This window comes from Dendrobates tinctorius, unplaced genomic scaffold (assembly GCF_039654945.1).
Source record: "Dendrobates tinctorius isolate UK_male_01 unplaced genomic scaffold, ASM3965494v1 ptg000075l, whole genome shotgun sequence".
NCBI classification, from domain to species: Eukaryota; Metazoa; Chordata; class Amphibia; order Anura; family Dendrobatidae; genus Dendrobates; species Dendrobates tinctorius.
Window position 1 is genome coordinate 33,667,171 of NW_027361743.1, and position 20,493 is coordinate 33,687,663.

At 44.5% G+C, this 20,493-nt stretch overlaps 1 long non-coding RNA gene and 1 pseudogene across 3 annotated transcripts in view; one reads left to right on the plus strand and one right to left on the minus strand.

The window, feature by feature from the left end:
- LOC141096500 (uncharacterized) overlaps positions 1-20,493 on the plus strand; it is a 140,133-nt gene that overhangs the window by 34,661 nt on the left and 84,979 nt on the right. The window contains exon 2 of one of the 3 annotated variants that reach the window (XR_012233696.1): positions 3,645-3,804. The exons of the other annotated variants lie outside the window; for them this stretch is intronic. This is a non-coding gene — a long non-coding RNA (uncharacterized lncRNA). The remainder of the gene's footprint in view (positions 1-3,644; positions 3,805-20,493) is intronic. 3 annotated transcript variants of the gene reach the window in all.
- LOC141096644 (myosin-9-like) overlaps positions 13,877-20,493 on the minus strand; it is a 38,492-nt pseudogene continuing 31,875 nt past the window's right edge.

The window sequence follows — 20,493 nt, forward strand, 5'->3', positions numbered from 1 at the left end:
CGAACCTGGATCGTCCTCTGTTGGAGCGGCCCCTCATCGACCAGCCACCGAACAGTCCCAGTCATCCACCAGCGATGCAGCACATGGGCATGCTTCACAGGCTGGGGAGCAGGCAACCGGTCCAACAGGTTTTCCCTTCTCCCAGTCCTCTGCCACTGTTTTTTTTGGGCCTTCTCGCCAGCGGCAGAATGCCTGGGACAGGCCAGTCATGCCCTAATTTCTTCACTTAGGCTCGGTCTTCCAGAATGGGCAGAAGGCGATTGGAGATAGACTGAAAAGTGGGTTCACCCATGTGAACACACTTTAACAGGAAGTCAACTGACGCCTTGACCACCTGGAAGCTGACCTTCAGAGACCGGCACAACATTTTTTTTCTGCTATAGAGCGGGGCATATCAGAAAACCTTATGCCTGAACTCCAGCTGAATGTGATGCAGGCCTGCCAGGCTGCTTACAGCCAGGCAATGCAGCAGTCCCGGTACTACCAGCAGCCACACATGGCATTTTCAACACAGCAACACGCCGTGGCAGGAGATGGCGACCTATCCTCTACCACCGCTGGACACCAGGGCTATTCCACCACTACCCAGCTACACCACGATGCCGAGTCCAGCAGCACGCCAGTCTGAAGCCACCACAATGCCGAGTCCAGCAGCACGCCAGTCTGACACCACCACAATGCCGAGCCCTGCAGCGCGACAATCTGAAGCCACCACGATGCCGAGTCCTGCAGCACGCCAGTCTGAAGCTACCACGATGCCGAGTCCTGCAGCACACCAGTCTGAAGCTACCATGATGCCGAGTCCTGCAGCATGCCAGTCTGAAGCCACCAGTATTCAGGCCTCATAGGCCTCTATATAGTATGATGCACTCTCCATAGTCCTCTTTATAGTATAATGCACTTCCCATAGTCCTCCATATAGTGTAATGCACTTCCCATATTCCTCTATATAGCCTAATGCACTTCCCATAGTCCTTCATATAGTTTAAGGTAGTCCCCATAAGTCTTTATATAGTGTAATGCACTCCACTCCTCATAGGCCTCTATATAGTATGATGCACTCCTGATTGGCTTCTTTAGAGTATAATGCACTTCCCATAGTCCTCCATATAGTATAATGCACTTCCCATAGTCCTACATATAGTATAATGCACAGCGCATAGTCCTCCATATAGTATAATGCACTTCCCATTGTCCTCTATATAGTTTAAGGTAGTCCTCATAAGCCTCTATATATTGTAATGCACTCCACTCCCCATAGGCCTCTATATAGTATTATGCACTCTCCATAGGTCTCCAGACAGTATAATGCAGTACTTAACAAATACAGTTATCTCTGCAGCGAGCGCTATGAGCGTCAATACAAATCACCACAGCGGGCGCCATATAATGATGTCATCGTGTCCTCTGCATTGAGACGTCAGGCACAGAGGGGAAATGATGAGAGAGAGAGAGTCAGAACTCCATCTCTCATCATTCAAGTTGAACTTGTGATGACGTGTGGGAGGCCCAGAGCTGGCTAAGCCCCCCCGGCTCACGGACCTCACAGTGGCAGGATGGCTGTGCAGGGAGATCATGCTTGTGCTGGAGAGTTTAGCTGTATTGAGGTGCTGCGCATGCTGATAGTGTGCTGCCCTGTCTGTAACAGATCAGAGCACCGCGGCCACCTTCTACTTCATGACAGAAGCAGCGGTGGATTTGGGTGGGCCCCTCCATGTGACGGTTGCCCCTTCTGTTCCCCCAGTAGCTACGCTACTGCTCCTAGATCAACCTTATGCCATCTTGTCTATGTCTTGGTATGATGTTTTTACTTTATTCCATTTTTACCTTACAATGGTTGGATATGCTTATACTCTCTATTGATCTTTATTTGTTTTTTTATATTGTCTCTTGTTGAATCCCTATCAATGTACTGTACTAAGGCAATAGCTGATTTACTACTGAAATTTTTTATTAACATTGTTACCAGACAATAATTCTGTCTCAGTCCTCTTTGTTCGCAGAGGTTCTTTCATATAAGACGCTGGATGACCTGCAGACTATACCATATCTTTGTTTCTTTTGTTATAATACAAAAAATACTTTAATAAAACCGTTATAACGAAATGTTCTTTAACATTTCTCTTCTTTAAAAAAAGTTTCTGACATTTCCTGTTATTGGCTATCATTGCCATTAACCATAATAAATCTGTCTTCTGTCTGAAGGTGTGGTGGTCATCATGTGGTTCTTTCATTCCACTTAGAAGTTTTTGAACCCGTACCAAATTCAGCATACGCCGTGCAACATTTTGATAAATGTTCTGCTTCGATCTTTGGCAAAGGAAAAAAGCCTAATTCCTCAGTTGAAATAATCTTTTGTTTTGTTTAAAAGATAATCTTTGTCAGTGGTACGTCCTGTGTAGGACATGTGCTGATGAGAACAAGGACTGTATATGCGCACAGGTTTTTTCTACCACTGATCGTTCAGTGTACATTGGAAGAACATTTGGTCTGTCTAATAAGTGTTAGACTCATCCAGTGAGGTGGATCCTCCAAGCCAAAGGTCTGGGTGTGTAAGAAGGGGCCAGGATGGTAGTCGTGGCCGAGGACACCAGGGCCTTCGTGTCCCGCCTCTTTCTACAGAAAAATTGTCGGCTTCTACCGGCGTACCTGTTCGGGGTTCTGGTTCACCATCAGGAATTTCACAGCAGTGTAGCACAGCTCATGTACACTCAGCTTCTGTGCACAGGGTAGAACGGACACAGATACCGGTTCAGATGCCAACCAAACGATTTTACTTTTCTCTTCAATGGTCCCGGACACATCAGTTACATTACAGTCCACCCAGCATTCCTCCTGCACTTTCACTTTCCTGCTTTATTTGTCCTCACACACATTACGGGGTAGTAGCACCCTTGGCGGTACCACAGCATCATTCCTGTAGGACCTCAGGACATAGGGGATCCCGATCATCTGTTTCGCCCTGGACTTACGTGCTTCAGCCCTATTTAAGATCTGCCACATGGTGAAAATTCTGCGCCCTGCACGACTTTTGGACACGCATTCCATCCCGTTCCTGCTGCTGTCATAAACTGCAATCTCCTGGGTGCTCCGGTCTTATCCAGCACCCGTCTGACTGTGCCCGTGGTTTTCTTCTTCATAACGTTGCGTAGCTGCTATGGTGTCCTGGGCTTAGAGCCCTTGTAGACACTTCGGGCATGCCATCCCTTCTGAACTGTTCCTATCTCCTACACTTTCTTAACCCATAGCAGCTCCTATAGTTAACCCTATGTTAACTTCCTATAGCTATACCTAACAAGACCCACTAGTATACCCCCATCTAGTGGCCCACTACAGTACTACACTTACCCATATCTAGAAACTCTATACTAATAGTGCCCTCCACTATTGAACCCGAAGGATGCACCAGCTTACCCTAACCTATGCATTTACATGTAGAACATAATACAACACAAAATATTTCAATATACACAACATGGTAACATATATAATGTGACAGTACCAATGAGAACGGCGGTAATACACAATAGTATAGTAGTACTGGAGCATAATTATATCTGTACAACATTCGCAATATATTTATATTAGAACTCCTTAAAGGGGATATGGCATTAAAGAGGAGGTGTCAATTCACTCCCTTACAGGTGGGCACATGGATCACAGGCGTTGGTGCAGCAGGCAGGTCAGGCACGGAAGAAACAGCAGAAATACTGCAAACCACAGGTGGGCATAAAACACGAACAAATAGCAGAGGACCTGGAAACCACAGGAGGAGAGGAAACCGGGAGCACGTAGCAGAGGAAGGTGAGAATAACAATATTTTTTATTTTTTTATTATTTTTTACATTTTATCTTTTACTACTGATGCTGCATAGGCAACATCAATAGTAAAAAGTTGGTCACACTTGTCAAACACTATGTTTGACGAGTGTGACCAACCTGTCAATCAGTTCTCCAAGCGATGCTCCAGATCGCTTGGAAAAGGCTAGCATTATGCAAGCTAATTACGCTTGCAAATCGCTAGTTTTTCCGCGGGAAAATTGCGGGAATTTAAAATGCGATTTTCCCGCAGAATGGAATTCCGGAGTTCTCGCGGTAACTTCCGCGAGAGTTCCGCTACGTGTGAACGTAGCCTAAGGGTATGTGCACACGTATGCAGAAAATTCCTGACTGAAAACCGGACTCCTTCCCAGAAAACGCCCGTTGTTTTCCACGCGTTTTTATGCGTTTTTTTCCGGAGCGTCCCCAGTCTCATAGAAAATAGTTAGAAGTGCGGATTTTTCTGCGAAATTAAAGAGCACGCTGCGTTTTTTTACCGCGATGCATTTTTTTCACGGAAAAAAATGCATCAATATGCACAAAAAGTGCAGAATTTATTAAAATGAATGGGATGCTTCTTGTTCACATTTGAGTGATCTAACCAATTAATATGGGCATATAGGTTATAGATTGCTGAAAAAAGTCATCATTGATGATACCTTATTTTGGAAAAAATCATCTTTTATCTCTCTATATAAATGAGTTCTTCCAGGGTATGGGACAGACTCTGCCTCCTCTCTACATTATCCTTTTCTTTATCCTCTGACATCGTCACTCTGTCCCTGTGACGTCAGTTGCGCTGCCTGAAATCCTGCTCCTGCATTTTCCGACTGCTGTCGCTCCTCAGTGTTCCGCCCCTTCTGTGGGCATTGGCCTCATGTAGCTTCTGCGCAGGCGCCTGCGAGTCACTGGTACTTCTGCTACGTGTCTGTAGACTTGTGAATCTGCACGCTGTCAGGATTCTCTGGTGCAGGGAGTGAGCAGGCGGGCGTGTGACTCCAAATTTGCATATATGTGGTCATGTTCCAACTACATGTGTGTGGGCTCACTCAATACAAGTGAATTGAGTGAGACTGGATACGTCTATTAGGAATGTGGCTGGAAATCGCATACTTACGGTCACATTACTGTCCTCTCCTATCTCTGGCACCAGAGAATCCTGACATCCCGCACTGTGTATGGTGTGAGGATTCACAAGTTTGCACTCACATAGAGTGATTGCAGACTTGAGACCCAAGCCTGGACACCCCCTTTAAGGAATATTTATTACCGTATATACGCCGAGATTTTCAGCCCATTTTTTTGGGCTGAAAGTCCCGCTCTCGGCTTATATTCGAGTCATATACCGGGGGGTCGGCGGGGGAGCGGGGGTGTCACAGATCATACTTAACCCCCCTGGCTCAGTCTCTGCAGACCCCCGCTTCTCCACGGTCTCCCTTCTTTCAGCTGTCACATGGTACCGCTCATTAAACTCATGAATATGCGCATATTCATGAGTGTAATGAGTGGTACCAGGTGACTGCTGAAGGAAGGAAGGGAGACCGTGGGAGAATGGGACTGCAGAGACCGACCCAGGACGGGGTAAGTATAGGCTATATTCACCTGTCCCTGGTCCATCGGTGCTTGCTGCTGTCTGATGTGTCCTCTTGTCAGTTGTCAGTGACATTCAGACAGCAGAGGGCGCGGTGACGTGGTTAGTGCTCGCCGTGCCCTCTGCTGCCTGAACGTCACTGACAGATGACGTGGCAGATAGCGGCAAGCAGCGATGGACACAGGACAGGTGAATGTCTCAGGTGCCGGGTCCTGAGCCAGCAGCGACACCGGCACCTGGCCCCCAGCGACGGAGAGGTGAGTATGTCATTTTTTTAATTTTTATTTGCAGCAGCGGCAGCATATGGGGGCATAATGTATGGAGCATCTTATGGGGGAAGCATATGGGGGCATGATATATGGAGCAGCATATGGGGGCATGATATGTGGAGCAGCATATGTGGACAACATATGGGGGCATGATAATGATATATGGAGCATCTTATGGGGGCAGCATATGGGGGCATAATATATGGGGGCATAATCTATGGAGCATCTTATGGGGGCAGCATATGGGGGCATAATCCATGGAGCAGCATATGGGGCATAATGTATGGAGCATCTTATGGGGGCAGCATATGGGGGCATGATATATTGAGCATCATATGGGGGCATGATATTTGGAGCAGCATATGAGGACAACATATGGGGGCATGATATATGGAGCATCTTATGGGGGCAGCATATGGGGGCATAATCTATGCAGCATCTTATGGGGGGCAGCATATGGGGGCATAATCTATGGAGCATCTTATGGGGCAGCATATGGAGCATAATCTATGGAGCATCTTATGGGGCCATAACCTTTATGGAGCAGCATATGAGGCATATTATTATAGGGAGCATCTTATGGGGCCACTATTAACCTTTGTGCAGCATTATATGGGGTGTATTTTGTATGGAGCATCTTATGAGGCCCATCATGAACTGTATGGAGCATTATATGGGGCTCCTGATTCAATATGGCTATTCAAAAACATTTATCCTACTGATGTCTCAATTAATTTTACTTTTATTGGTATTCATTTTTATTTTTGAAATTTACCAGTAGCTGCTGCATTTTCCACCCTAGGCTTATACTCAAGTCAATAAGTTTTCCCAGTTTTTTGTGGCAAAATTAGGGGTTGTCGGCTTATACTCGGGTCAGCTTTTACTCGAGTATATACGGTATATGGTCATTAATATAGTATGGGTGCAGGAAGTTGTGACTTGTGATGACTGAGCACAAAGATTTGAGCTTTGAAGCAGATACACCAGTCAGAAGCCTTGAATTGTCATGAACAGCAAAGGATCTCTGCTAAGGTACAGAATTAAAAAGCAGCACCCTGTAATGTGGCCAGCCAATGAGAAACTGGCTCACAGGGAATGATCACAACTAGTGTTGAGCATTCCGATACCGCAAGTATCGGGTATCGGCCGATACTTGCTGTATCGGAATTCCGATACCGACTTCCGATATTTTTTCAGTATCGGAATTCGGCATCGGAATCGGAAGTTCAGTTGATTGACGGCCTGACGTCATCATGATGCGCGGTGTGCGCGCATCATGATGCGCCGTCATTTCGGGCCTTCCGGGGGTCTCTGCCGGCCTGCCGGGGGGCTGTGCCGGCCTGCCGGGGGGCTGTGTGGACTGCCCGGGGTCTCTGCCGGCCTGCCGGGGGGCTGTGCCGGCCTGCCGGGGGGCTGTGCACCCTGTGGGGGTCTGTACCGGCCTGCCGGGGGGCTGTGCCGGCCTGCCGGGGGGCTGTGCTGATGTCCGGGGGTCTGTGCAAGCATCGTCCGATGGGACTACAAGTCCCATCGGGCGATGCCTGCTACCATGACAGTGATTGACACATTAGCCAATGATGGGACAGTAGTAGTCCCATCATCCGGCTAATGTGTTAAATGTTAAAAAAAAAAAAAAATACTACATACATACTACATGCTACATACATACTACATATATACTACATACATACTACATACATACTACATACATACTACATGCATGCTACATACATACTACATATATACTACATACATACTACATACATACTGCATGCTACATACATACTACATACATACTACATACATACTACATGCATGCTACATATATACTACATGCTACATACATACCACATACATACTACATGCATGCTACATATATACTACATGCATGCTACATACATACTACATATATACTACATGCATGCTACATACATACTACATGCTACATGCATGCTACATACATACTACATACATGCTACATATATACTACATACATACTACATATATACTACATGCATGCTACATATATACTACATACATACTACATATATACTACATGCATGCTACATATATACTACATACATACTACATATATACTACATACATGCTACATATATACTACATACATACTACATATATACTACATACATGCTACATACATACTACATACATACTACATATATACTACATGCATGCTACATATATACTACATGCTACATACATACCACATACATACTACATACATGCTACATATATACTACATGCATGCTACATACATACTACATATATACTACATGCATGCTACATACATACTACATGCTACATGCATGCTACATACATACTACATACATACTACATGCTACATACATACCACATATATACTACATACATACAATACATTCATACAATACATACATAGACATACAGTACATATAACATAGAGTAACATACTTACCAATACTTGTCACATTGTTCCCCGAAGCCATTGTCTTTCCGGAATAAATATTAACATAACAAACCACAAAAATACTCACCCACGATCCGAAGCAGTCCACGAGTGTGTCCCACGACGATCTTGGGTAGAGAACTGCAGCATCAGATGATGCTGCCGTTCTCTACGGGCTGCAGGAATCCAATGACGGAAGGTAGGTATCCTTCCGCACTGTATTCCTCCGCCACTTAAAAAAAAAAAAGTCCCTAGTCTCACTTTATGCCATTGCTGTGTGGGAAATTCCCACACAGCAATGGCATAAAGTGAGACTAGGGACTTTTTTTTTTTTTAAGTGGCGGAGGAATACAGTGCGGAAGGATACCTACCTTCCGTCATTGGATTCCTGCAGCCCGTAGAGAACGGCAGCATCAGCTGATGCTGCAGTTCTCTACCCAAGATCGTCGTGGGACACACTCGTGGACTGCTTCGGATCGTGGGTGAGTATTTTTGTGGTTTGTTATGTTAATATTTATTCCGTAGACGACAATGGCTTCGGGGAACAATGTGACAAGTATTGGTAAGTATGTTACTCTATGTTATATGTACTGTATGTCTATGTATGTATTGTATGAATGTATTGTATGTATGTAGTATATATGTGGTATGTATGTAGCATGTAGTATGTATGTAGCATGCATGTAGCATGTAGTATGTATGTAGCATGCATGTAGTATATATGTAGTATGTATGTAGCATGCATGTAGTATATATGTAGCATGCATGTAGTATGTATGTGGTATGTATGTAGTATATATGTAGTATGTATGTAGTATATATGTAGCATGTATGTAGTATGTATGTAGCATGCATGTAGCATGTAGTATGTATGTAGCATGCATGTAGTATATATGTAGTATGTATGTAGCATGCATGTAGTATATATGTAGTATGTATGTAGTATATATGTAGCATGTATGTAGTATATATGTAGCATGCATGTAGCATGTAGTATGTATGTAGCATGCATGTAGTATATATGTAGTATGTATGTAGCATGCATGTAGTATATATGTAGCATGCATGTAGTATATATGTAGTATGTATGTAGTATATATGTAGCATGTATGTAGTATGTATGTAGCATGCATGTAGCATGTAGTATGTATGTAGCATGCATGTAGCATGTAGTATGTATGTAGCATGCATGTAGTATATATGTAGTATGTATGTAGCATGCATGTAGTATATATGTAGTATGTATCATGTAGTATGTATGTAGCATGCATGTAGTATATATGTAGCATGCATGTAGTATATATGTAGTATGTATGTTGCATGTAGTATGAATGTAGCATGTATGTAGTATGTAGTATGAATGTAGCATGTATGTAGTATGTAGTATGAATGTAGCATGTAATTTTTTTTTTTTTTTTTTTTTTACATTTAACACATTAGCCGGATGATGGGACTACTACTGTCCCATCATTGGCTAATGTGTCAATCACTGTCATGGTAGCAGGCATCGCCAGATGGGACTTGTAGTCCCATCGGACGATGCCTGCACAGACCCCCGGAGCCTGCACAGACCACCGGCAGGCCGGCACAGCCCCCCGGCAGGCCGGCACAGCCCCCCGGCAGGCCGGCACAGCCCCCCGGAGCCTGCACAGACCACCGGCAGGCCGGCACAGACCACCGGAGCCTGCACAGACCCCCTGGCAGGCCGGCACAGCCCCCCGGCAGGCCGGCACAGCCCCCCGGCAGGCCGGCACAGCCCCCCGGAGCCTGCACAGACCACCGGCAGGCCGGCACAGACCACCGGAGCCTGCACAGACCCCCTGGCAGGCCGGCACAGCCCCCCGAAAGGCCCGTACAGACCCCAGAGAGGCTGTACAAGGGCAGGAAAGGGTTTTTCTTATTCCGATACCGGAAGTCCCATAGACTTGAATGGGACTTCCGGTATCGGAATCGGCGATACCGATACTTTTTTTAAAGATCGGCCGATACCATCCGATACGATACTTTGAAGTATCGGATGGTATCGCTCAACTCTAATCACAACCAATATTAACCACCAATGGTCACTACTTACAGGAGCAAAAGATTCTCCGCAATAGCAGTAGTATATACAGGCATCTTGAGGTTCAGAGCTGTGTTCATAAAGTACTTTTCCAAGCAGGAATGGGTCTGTGTTATCTGATATTTAGGTTTATCTATTGACTGCTACTATATATGTGGATTGCTCAATGGTAGAAAATGATCGTTATTAATGGGTATTTAAGACGTGACTGAATCCGATCCAGAAAAATAAAGAAATTTGAGTTTGTTGTTGCAGCTTTGTTACATAAATTTCTGGGAGAGAAGTTCCATTGTTTTTGGAGAATGTACATGGATTTCTGCAAGCCTCACTCAGATGCAGGAGGCCGTCACTTGTGCATTTATTTACTCTTGGGTGGTCTACTGTACTCCTTCTTGCAGAGGAAGGAGGCATTAAACCAGCATTGAAGGGGTTGTCAGGTCAAAACAGATAAGTCTGCAGTCACTCTGTGTAACTGCAGACATATGAATTCCCCCAGAGCATGCAGTGTGCACTGCGGGGAATCGCAGGTTCCTGAGCTGGGACCGAAAGGTATGTTTGAGTTCTATATACTCCCGGCCAGGGCCCGTCTAGTGGGCGCGGTCTCGCGCCATACACTTGTATTGAGAAAAAGGCGAAAATTTTTTTTATTATTACAAACAATATTAACACAACCACATAGGTGTTAAAAAGGCAAACAGACAACAAAAAGGGATGTACCAGTAAAAGGGTCCGCAAAGTTAATAGGTAAGGAGGAGAAAACAATATCTTTTGTATCAGGTATAAATATATAGTACTATAGTAAATATATCTCCTCACAATACCATATCATCTAAGAGTTCAAATATGACCAAATAAATGTTGCCAAACGTTACCCATTCTACTGAATAGTCCCAGACAAAATATGAACATCCCCAAAGCGCGTTTAATTTGTTTTATTTCATAGCTTTCTCAAAGGGAGGTGACTAAAGAAAGTGCCCTGCAGGGCTTCATAACTGCGTAACCATGATCACATGGCTAGAATTGACCAACCGATCGGATTCAACTGTTAGCGCATGCGCAAATTGCCACACACACCCCTCATCCATACTCAGCCATCAGGCTACCAGTGCTCATGTCCTGGAGCGAGGATGCAATGCCAAGGCTCCCGGACATGCGCAGACCAGCACAAAAATGCCGGGACTTAGACGGGGCGCAGAGAGGAGAACGGCACACACAAAAGGTAGCAGGTACAGAGAAGAGTAAAATAATAAGAAGTAGTCATACCCGGGTGTTTGGAAGGGGGAGGGAAGGAAAACTCAACAATATATCCAATAATTATTCCATGTAAATCCAACATTATCACCAAGTTCTTAAACACATATGTTGCAATAAATATGGATAATTCAGTTGGGTCATAATTTCAGTTGTATTGAGTCTAGTGACGCGAACGGCCAGTGGGCGTGGACGACTAAACTACGCGAACTCACTCCATACATGTGTATGACACATACATACACTCCGATTCCGGCTCAGAAACCAGCAAATCCCCATAGACCACAGTGCCTGCTTGGGGGGAATCATAAGTCTGCAGTCACACAGAGTGACTGCAGACTTATTGGTTTGGACCGGACAACCCCTATGATAAACTGGAAACATATATCATGGCATATGCTGCTTTAATGCGCGCTACTTGCTTCATGCAGAAGGTCCAATTAGTCCTTCAGGTGACAGTTCAGCGCTAGTGATGAGCAAGTATGCTCATTGCTCGAGTTTTCTCCGAGTATTTTAGTATGCTTGGAGATTTCGTTTGTGTCGACGCAGCTCCATGATTTGCGGCTGCTAGACAGCCTGAATACATGTGTGGAATTCCTAACAAACAGGCAATCCCTTCTTGTATTCAGACTGTCTAGCAGCCCCAAATCATGCAGCTGCGTCGACAAACAATAAATCTCCGAGCATGCCCAAAATACTCGGACGATACCCGAGCATGCTCGGGAAAACCCAAGCAACGAGTATACTCACTCATCACTATTCAGCACTCTACTAACGCACATCAATCAGCAGTTGGTTATTACAGAAATCTTACAATGACGACGTGTATTGTATTTTTTACTTTGTGCTGAATTTGCCAAGTATTGTCAGTCTGAATAACAGCAGCGGGAACCTGGCATTCATTTCATTATTTTTTTTGCTTCCCTAGGAATAGCAATGGCGCATTTGCATGTAAATGTTATTGTGTTAAAATGTGTAATCTTTTCATACAGGAAAGTTTTCAGGAAGGTAGCGCAGAATTTCACTTTGTACACATTTACAAATTTATGCACATTTCTAACTATTCATGATAGAAAGTGAATGTTTAAGAAAGGGAAAGCATAGGAAAAAACTGGAAATGTAGGTTTCGGGCAGCAGATGTGTCTTTGTGTTACCCTACTGTATCTGTCAACTTGTTTAGAGAAAATTTGTGAAAAAATTATTAAAGCATCACACTACCTGCCAGTGGCGGTGTGGTACTATTATTTTTGCAATAACTATAGTTTGGGAAATGAGACAGCAGCAGGAATAGCATTTGGTAGCAACAGAACGGGGAGTTTGTGTAGAACTGGGGTCACATGTCAAATTTACTGGCACGTCACAGTCCGGATGAACCCCGCACATCACAGCAGCACAGCATCTGGTAGGTGAAGTGGGAAGGTCAGAGAAGCAGTGTTTGCATTGAGAGTAGATTTGTTCCGATCTGAATTGAATTATTTGTCTCGACAGATTGGCTGCACGCCCGAGGACGCTGCTCTATAGTTACAGGCCTGTCTTACACAGGATGCTGATGTGTTCTTTCTCAGATACCCAGGTGGACCATACCACAAAGGCATTTTGGGGGAGGGCTACTCCGACTCTGCCTTTATTATATGTAGAATATTATTTGATTTTATTAATATATTAATTCACTATTCCTGGGTGGACCACATAGGGGCCAAGAGTGCAAATGGGAGCTCTATTATTGTTTATTGCACTATAACCATCCTTCACACTGTGCCAGTCGTTGCACTGGTTGCCCATCCAGTACTAAATACAACATAAACTTATCAGACTCATCCACAATGTTCTCTACATTGTTGCACCATCCAACATCTCCCTCATCTCTGTCTTATACTCACATATTTTCTTAAACTGCACCAGTTCTCTAGAATACTCTGCCCCTGACAATCAGTTATTTTGCAGTGTCCACAACTTTAAGTGTGCCCTTAGTACACATATTTTTAGACAGGCCTATCACATCATTTTGTTACTCTAACTGTTCTCAGTCCTCCATTCCCATATATTCCTGAGAATCTGCTCTTTTCTATCATGATTTCCCACACGTTCTGAATAGCACATTGTGACTGGACATATACAGTACTGACACTGGCTAGTGACCAATTCACACAGCTTTAATCTGCCTCCAGAGCTTATTTTAAATGAAAGGGGGTGTTACCAGTGTGAGACATGTAGAGCAGGAGAGCAGACTGTCAGTCATTACATGTCTTATACTGGTAACGCCCTTTTTCATTTAGAATAATGTCTGGAGGCAGATTCTCCTGGAGATCTATGTCTGGCCAATAGAACTTAGTTGCTCATTTACCTATAAAGAAAAACGTGGCTTTCTCTGGAATAAGACATCAGATGGCAGATATCAATATATCATTTTATTCAACGTTTTATGTCCTATAGATGGCTTAGGAGGGTGGATCCTTTTGACAGATTCTTTTAATGGAATACTAGACACAGAAAATGCAAGAAAAATGAAAATATATGCCAGTGCGCCCTCCCTTAATCTTTCTTTTCTTTGATCTTATTTTGTAATGTATTACTATTGAAAGGGAGATATACTGTACCTAAAGAAATCTCATTTGTTGGTCTCAGTAGCTCAGTTAAAGGGAATCTGTCACCCCTTTTTAGTGATATCATGTAAAGATATCACCCAATTGTGCGTCCCATAAGGATTCTTTTCGGATTTTTTATTCCCCCTGTAAGGTAGCGCTTGTTATTCAGGTAGGGGATACTCACTAGGCACCGATAAATCAGGTCCAGCACAGGTTTCTCATATAACATCAACAGTCCATGCGGTTTATTATGCAGCATAAACCATCAACAGCAACGGAAAGTTCATATCAAAACAGCATAGCGTCCATGACAGAGCTCTTCTCTGTTAACCCTGTGGTCACACAGGCTGTGTTATGTCCGGTACGCAGGCTCTCGCCTAAACACAGTTAACTCTCCCTTTCCGGGTTACCTTCTTAGGCTGGTTTCACATTTGCGTTTTTTAGCGCTGGAAAAAAACGCATACGTGCGCATGCGATTTTTCCCCTATATTTAACATGGGTGCGCATACCTGCGCACTTGTAAGCGCATGTATGCGATTTTCATGCGCTGCGTTTTTTTGGGTTGTGCGATGGTATTTTCCAGACGCTGCATGTTGCATTTTTTGGCCCTTGAAAAAATCGCATGCGCACGTATGCGCACGTTTTGCGCTAAAAATGGCCATTATAGCCTATGGATGCGCATACGTGCGCACTGGCATGCGCAGGTATGCGCTTTTTTAGCGCAGCGTTTTTTGGGTGGTGTCCACTTTTTATCCTAGTTAGAATCTTCTAAAGTCCAAAAAAAAAAGGCTATATAAAGGAGGTGCCTGCCAAAACTCTGCCACTACTACACTAGACAGATTGAAGAGCAGACATTCAACCAAGAACACATTATATCAGCGAAGAATGTGAGTATATTACATTATATGCCTGTCCTTTTAAATTATGTATGTACTAATGATTTTTATTATTTTTACATGCAGTATGTCTTCAGAATCGGAGTATTCCCCATCGCGGCAGGAATTGGCGCAAGCAGACCGTGAGGTGATTATTTTCGTGCATCTGGTAAGTATATCTGCTGCTTCTCCAAATCTCTTACGTTTTTTTCAACTTTCAGACATCGTCATCATCATCTGCGGACGGGAATAGTGAGGGCGAACAGCAGGAGCAGCGAAGCCAAGTCCCGGTGGTGATACGTAATGTAAGTATCAAATGATTTGTAATGTTTTTTTTTTTTTTTTATCTTCTATTTTTACTCTTTTTTTTTTTTCTTTTTTTGTAACTTTTTAGTCAATTTAAATTTGATTATTCTAATGAATGTGTTTTGTCTAGGTTCCACAACGGGATGAAGACGTCTACCTGGATAATGAGCAGCTCATCAGCCTGGTCCAGGAGCGTTCGCCGTTGTGGGACAGCCGTGACCGGCTGTACAAGGACAATGTGGTGACACGGCGGCTATGGAATGAGGTGGCCGCAGCGTTGATGGATGGCTGGGACAGCGCCACAGCATCCGCCAAAAAGGCGTTTAGTGAGTATTTCCCTGCTCTGTATTGTGCCGCAGTGACTGTTGTCCTTGACGGCACTGTTGGGTTTCGTGCTAGGCGTATTCTAGCAGGAAACCCAACAGTGTCATCGTGGTCTACAGTGACTGCTTTGAGTATTGTATTGCTACATTGTGCCGCAGTGACTGTTGTCCTTGACGGCACTGTTGGGTTTCGTGCTAGGCGTATTCTAGCAGGAAACCCAACAGTGTCATCGGGGTCTACAGTGACTGCTTTGAGTATTGTATTGCTACATTGTGCCGCAGTGACTGTTGTCCTTGACGGCACTGTTGGGTTTCGTGCTAGGCGTATTCTAGCAGGAAACCCAACAGTGTCATCGTGGTCTACAGTGACTGCTTTGAGTATTGTATTGCTACATTGTGCCGCAGTGACTGTTGTCCTTGACGGCACTGTTGGGTTTCGTGCTAGGCGTATTCTAGCAGGAAACCCAACAGTGTCATCGGGGTCTACAGTGACTGCTTTGAGTATTGTATTGCTACATTGTGCCGCAGTGACTGTTGTCCTTGACGGCACTGTTGGGTTTCGTGCTAGGCGTATTCTAGCAGGAAACCCAACAGTGTCATCGTGGTCTACAGTGACTGCTTTGAGTATTGTATTGCTACATTGTGCCGCAGTGACTGTTGTCCTTGACGGCACTGTTGGGTTTCGTGCTAGGCGTATTCTAGCAGGAAACCCAACAGTGTCATCGGGGTCTACAGTGACTGCTTTGAGTATTGTATTGCTACATTGTGCCGCAGTGACTGTTGTCCTTGACGGCACTGTTGGGTTTCGTGCTAGGCGTATTCTAGCAGGAAACCCAACAGTGTCATCGGGGTCTACAGTGACTGCTTTGAGTATTGTATTGCTACATTGTGCCGCAGTGACTGTTGTCCTTGACGGCACTGTTGGGTTTCGTGCTAGGCGTATTCTAGCAGGAAACCCAACAGTGTCATCGTGGTCTACAGTGACTGCTTTGAGTATTGTATTGCTAAATTGTGAAGCAGTGACTGTTGTACTTGACGGCACTGTTTTTTTTTATCAACAGTGGACAAAGTCCGAACACGTTGGCGTTCGATCAAGGACCGCTTCAACAGTGATGTTCGTGCTGAGGGCCAGGTTCGCAGTGGATCTGCGTCAAGGACCAGAACTAGATACCGTCACTATCACGCGTTGCAGTTCCTACGACCGGTCCTTGCCACAAGATCGTAAGTATTATACATTTTGGGTTTTTATTTTTATTAATCTGTGTTTTTCTAATCCACAGCTGATGCTTCTTGTAAAGGCATGGTAGTAATGATTTTCCTTTCTTCCACAGCACCTGGAGCAGCACCCTGCAACCTGGCCCTGGAGCGGTCCTTCGTCGGACGTCCTCTGACCCGTCCCAGCCATCCGACAGCCAGGAAGCACCTTGCAGGTCCCACACACACACAGCTGGTGACCAGGAAGCTGGGCCATCAGGTGTTCCCCTGTCCCAGGTCTCTGCCACTGGTTATGCGGGCACTACCCGCCAGCGGCAGAGGGCCTTGGAAAGGAATGTCTTGCCCGAGTTTATGCATTTGAGCGAGACATTTAATTCCAGCCTCAAGTCACTGTCCGACAGAGTTGAAAGCGGTTTTGCACTGATGGAACGTGGTTTTAACCACTTTGAACACCGCTTCAATTCTGTAGAACAGCGCCTTGACCGTCTGGAGGCCGACCTCAACAGACCAGCACACCATTTTTTTAGTAAGATTGAAAAGGGCATGGCGGAACACCTTAGTCCTGATCAACAGCTGAATGTGCTGCAGGCCTGCAACAATGCTTTCTTGCAGGCTATGCAGCATAATCGGTACGGTCAGCAGTCAGTGGTGTCCTTTCCACCTGTGCCACCATTGACTCGCTTCACCTCACTACCGACTTGTGCTGCATACCACTGCACGGACACCTCTCTTCAAAGGCTGGACACCCACCGTTACACCACCACAAGTCTGAGTGCAGCTGGTCACTTCACCGACACCACCATGGCAAGCGCTGCTCCTGTCTGGAGCACCACCGCCAATCCCATGCATGCGTGGAGCTCAGCCACCACTAGGCAAACATGGAACAGCCCTGCCGCTACAACAACATGTAGTAGCCCTGCCACCACCACTCTGCAAACCTGGGCCATCACTGCCGCCACCAGTCCTCCTGCAAGGACGAGCACTGAACAAGAAGAGCAGCATCAGCCACCTCAGCAGCAGCAGCCAACTCAGCAGACGCCACCTCAGCAGCAGCAGCCACCTCAGCAGCAGCCGCCACCTCAGCAGCAGCAGCCACCTCAGCAGCAGCCGCCACCTCAGCAGCAGCAGCAACCACCTCAGCAGCAGCCGCCACCTCAGCAGCAGCAGCAACCACCTCAGCAGCAGCTGCCACCTCAGCAGCAGCCGCCACCTCAGCAGCAGCCGCCACCTCAGCAGCAGCCGCAACCTCTGCAGCAGCAGCCGCCACCTCAGCAGCAGCAGCCATACCAGCAGACGGGGGACCTACATTCCATATTTGCCCCTACTTCAAGGCGAAATCAATCAAGGCGGGCATTGGGCCAAAGTCGGTCCAGGCACACAAGCCTACGGCGACATGCCATTACAACTAATGTAACTGAACAGATTTCCTCTCCTACAAGTGTTCCAAGTTTAATTCCCTTAACTGGACTACCTTCCCCCACAAGTTTTGTTGCCCCTTCCCCTCAAACACCGTCTTCAACTGCAAGTGTTGCATATTCCCTGCACACCCCCAAATTGAAACCATCTGCCCCCAAACGCCGTAAAAAATAATTTTTAAATTTTTTTTTTGTGATAAAAAATAAATTTACATTTGTGGTTCACCATTAATAAGTTTCATTAATGTTGTTTGCGCCGCTCACACACACTGATGGGTAAATACATGTTAAAAACCAACCCAAGGGCTAGTATAGTCATATGTGAAATAACATGGACTAGTATAGTCATTCAAAGGCCTAGTGTAATAACTCTAGTTTTACCAAATAGAATCTGTTTTCATGAAAAACAAACTGTTGAAACTTGTCTAAAAAATAAGTTTCTTTCTAGTTTCACCAGTTTGTTTTTGGTGAAACAAGATGCTAGTTGTTAAAAATCGAGTTATTACAGTAGGCCTTGGTATGACTATACTAGGCCGTGGTATTTCACATATACTACTAGCCCCAAGGCCTAGTATACTCATATTTGAAATACCACGGCCTAGTATAGTCATTCCAAGGCCTAGTGTAATAACTCTAGTTTTACCAAATAGAATCTGGTTTCATGAAAAACAAACTGTTGAAACTTGTCTAAAAAATAAGTTTCTTTCTAGTTTCACCAGTTTGTTTTTGTTGAAACAAGATGCTAGTTGTTAAAAATCGAGTTATTACAGTAGGCCTTGGTATGACTATACTAGGCCGTGGTATTTCACATATACTACTAGCCCCAAGGCCTAGTATACTCATATTTGAAATACCACGGCCTAGTATAGTCATTCCAAGGCCTAGTGTAATAACTCTAGTTTTACCAAATAGAATCTGGTTTCATGAAAAACAAACTGTTGAAACTTGTCTAAAAAATAAGTTTCTTTCTAGTTTCACCAGTTTGTTTTTGTTGAAACAAGATGCTAGTTGTTAAAAATCGAGTTATTACAGTAGGCCTTGGTATGACTATACTAGGCCGTGGTATTTCACATATACTACTAGCCCCAAGGCCTAGTATACTCATATTTGAAATACCACGGCCTAGTATAGTCATTCCAAGGCCTAGTGTAATAACTCTAGTTTTACCAAATAGAATCTGGTTTCATGAAAAACAAACTGTTGAAACTTGTCTAAAAAATAAGTTTCTTTCTAGTTTCACCAGTTTGTTTTTGTTGAAACAAGATGCTAGTTGTTAAAAATCGAGTTATTACAGTAGGCCTTGGTATGACTATACTAGGCCGTGGTATTTCACATATACTACTAGCCCCAAGGCCTAGTATACTCATATTTGAAATACCACGGCCTAGTATAGTCATTCCAAGGCCTAGTGTAATAACTTTTAATGGAGCAGATTACATTCATCCACTCAATGCTGACTTGTATTCCCCATGGACTTTCATTGGGGTTGGGTTTTGAGTGTTGTGTTTTGAGAAAATCACATACTTTGTTTTAAACTATTTGCACAATTTTATCTTTAAAAAAAATTGTTTCCTGATTCATGGCCTGCAGCTTTGCTCATTCCAATATATTTCACGCAGACTAGCAATGCTGCATTTTAACTCGTATGTGTATTTACCTGCCCAGGTGTGTGAACATAACAAAATTCAGTTATACATGGGAAGTTTTTTAATTAATCGGAGTTTAAAAAATATAGTGCACTCAGTAATGGTATCAAATAAGGATTTTTATTACCATAAACAACAACATTACACCATTTCATCTTGCCAGTGCACCCGTCCTACATCAGAAATAAAGTAGGCCGCAAATTTGTCCCTCATTTGGCCAACTTCAACGGATGACCTGAGAGTGTGCTGAGTGAATTCAGGCAATGGGTTCGGAGCATCATCGTCCAGTTCAAAGGTCGGGTGCTCTTTAGCCATCACAAAGTTATGTAGAACCACACAGGCCTTCACCACCTCATCGACTGTTTCAAGTTTAAGATTAATGGCCGTGCCCAGAATTCGCCATCTGGAAACAAGAATCCCAAAAGCACACTCGACAGTTCTTCTGGCCCTGGTCAGCCTGTAATTAAAAATTTTTTTGGTGTGGTCCAAGTCCCGGCTGGAGTAGGGTTTCAGTAAGTTTCCGCACATTTGAAAAGCCTCATCGCCAACCATTACAAAGGGCAGTGGCGGAGCTTCGGTGTGAGGAAGAGGCCGTGGCATAGGGAAATTAAATTGGTTGCCATACAACCTCCGGCCCATGTCTGAGTTTTTAAAAGCCTGCGAGTCATTACCACGGCCAAATGCTCCAAT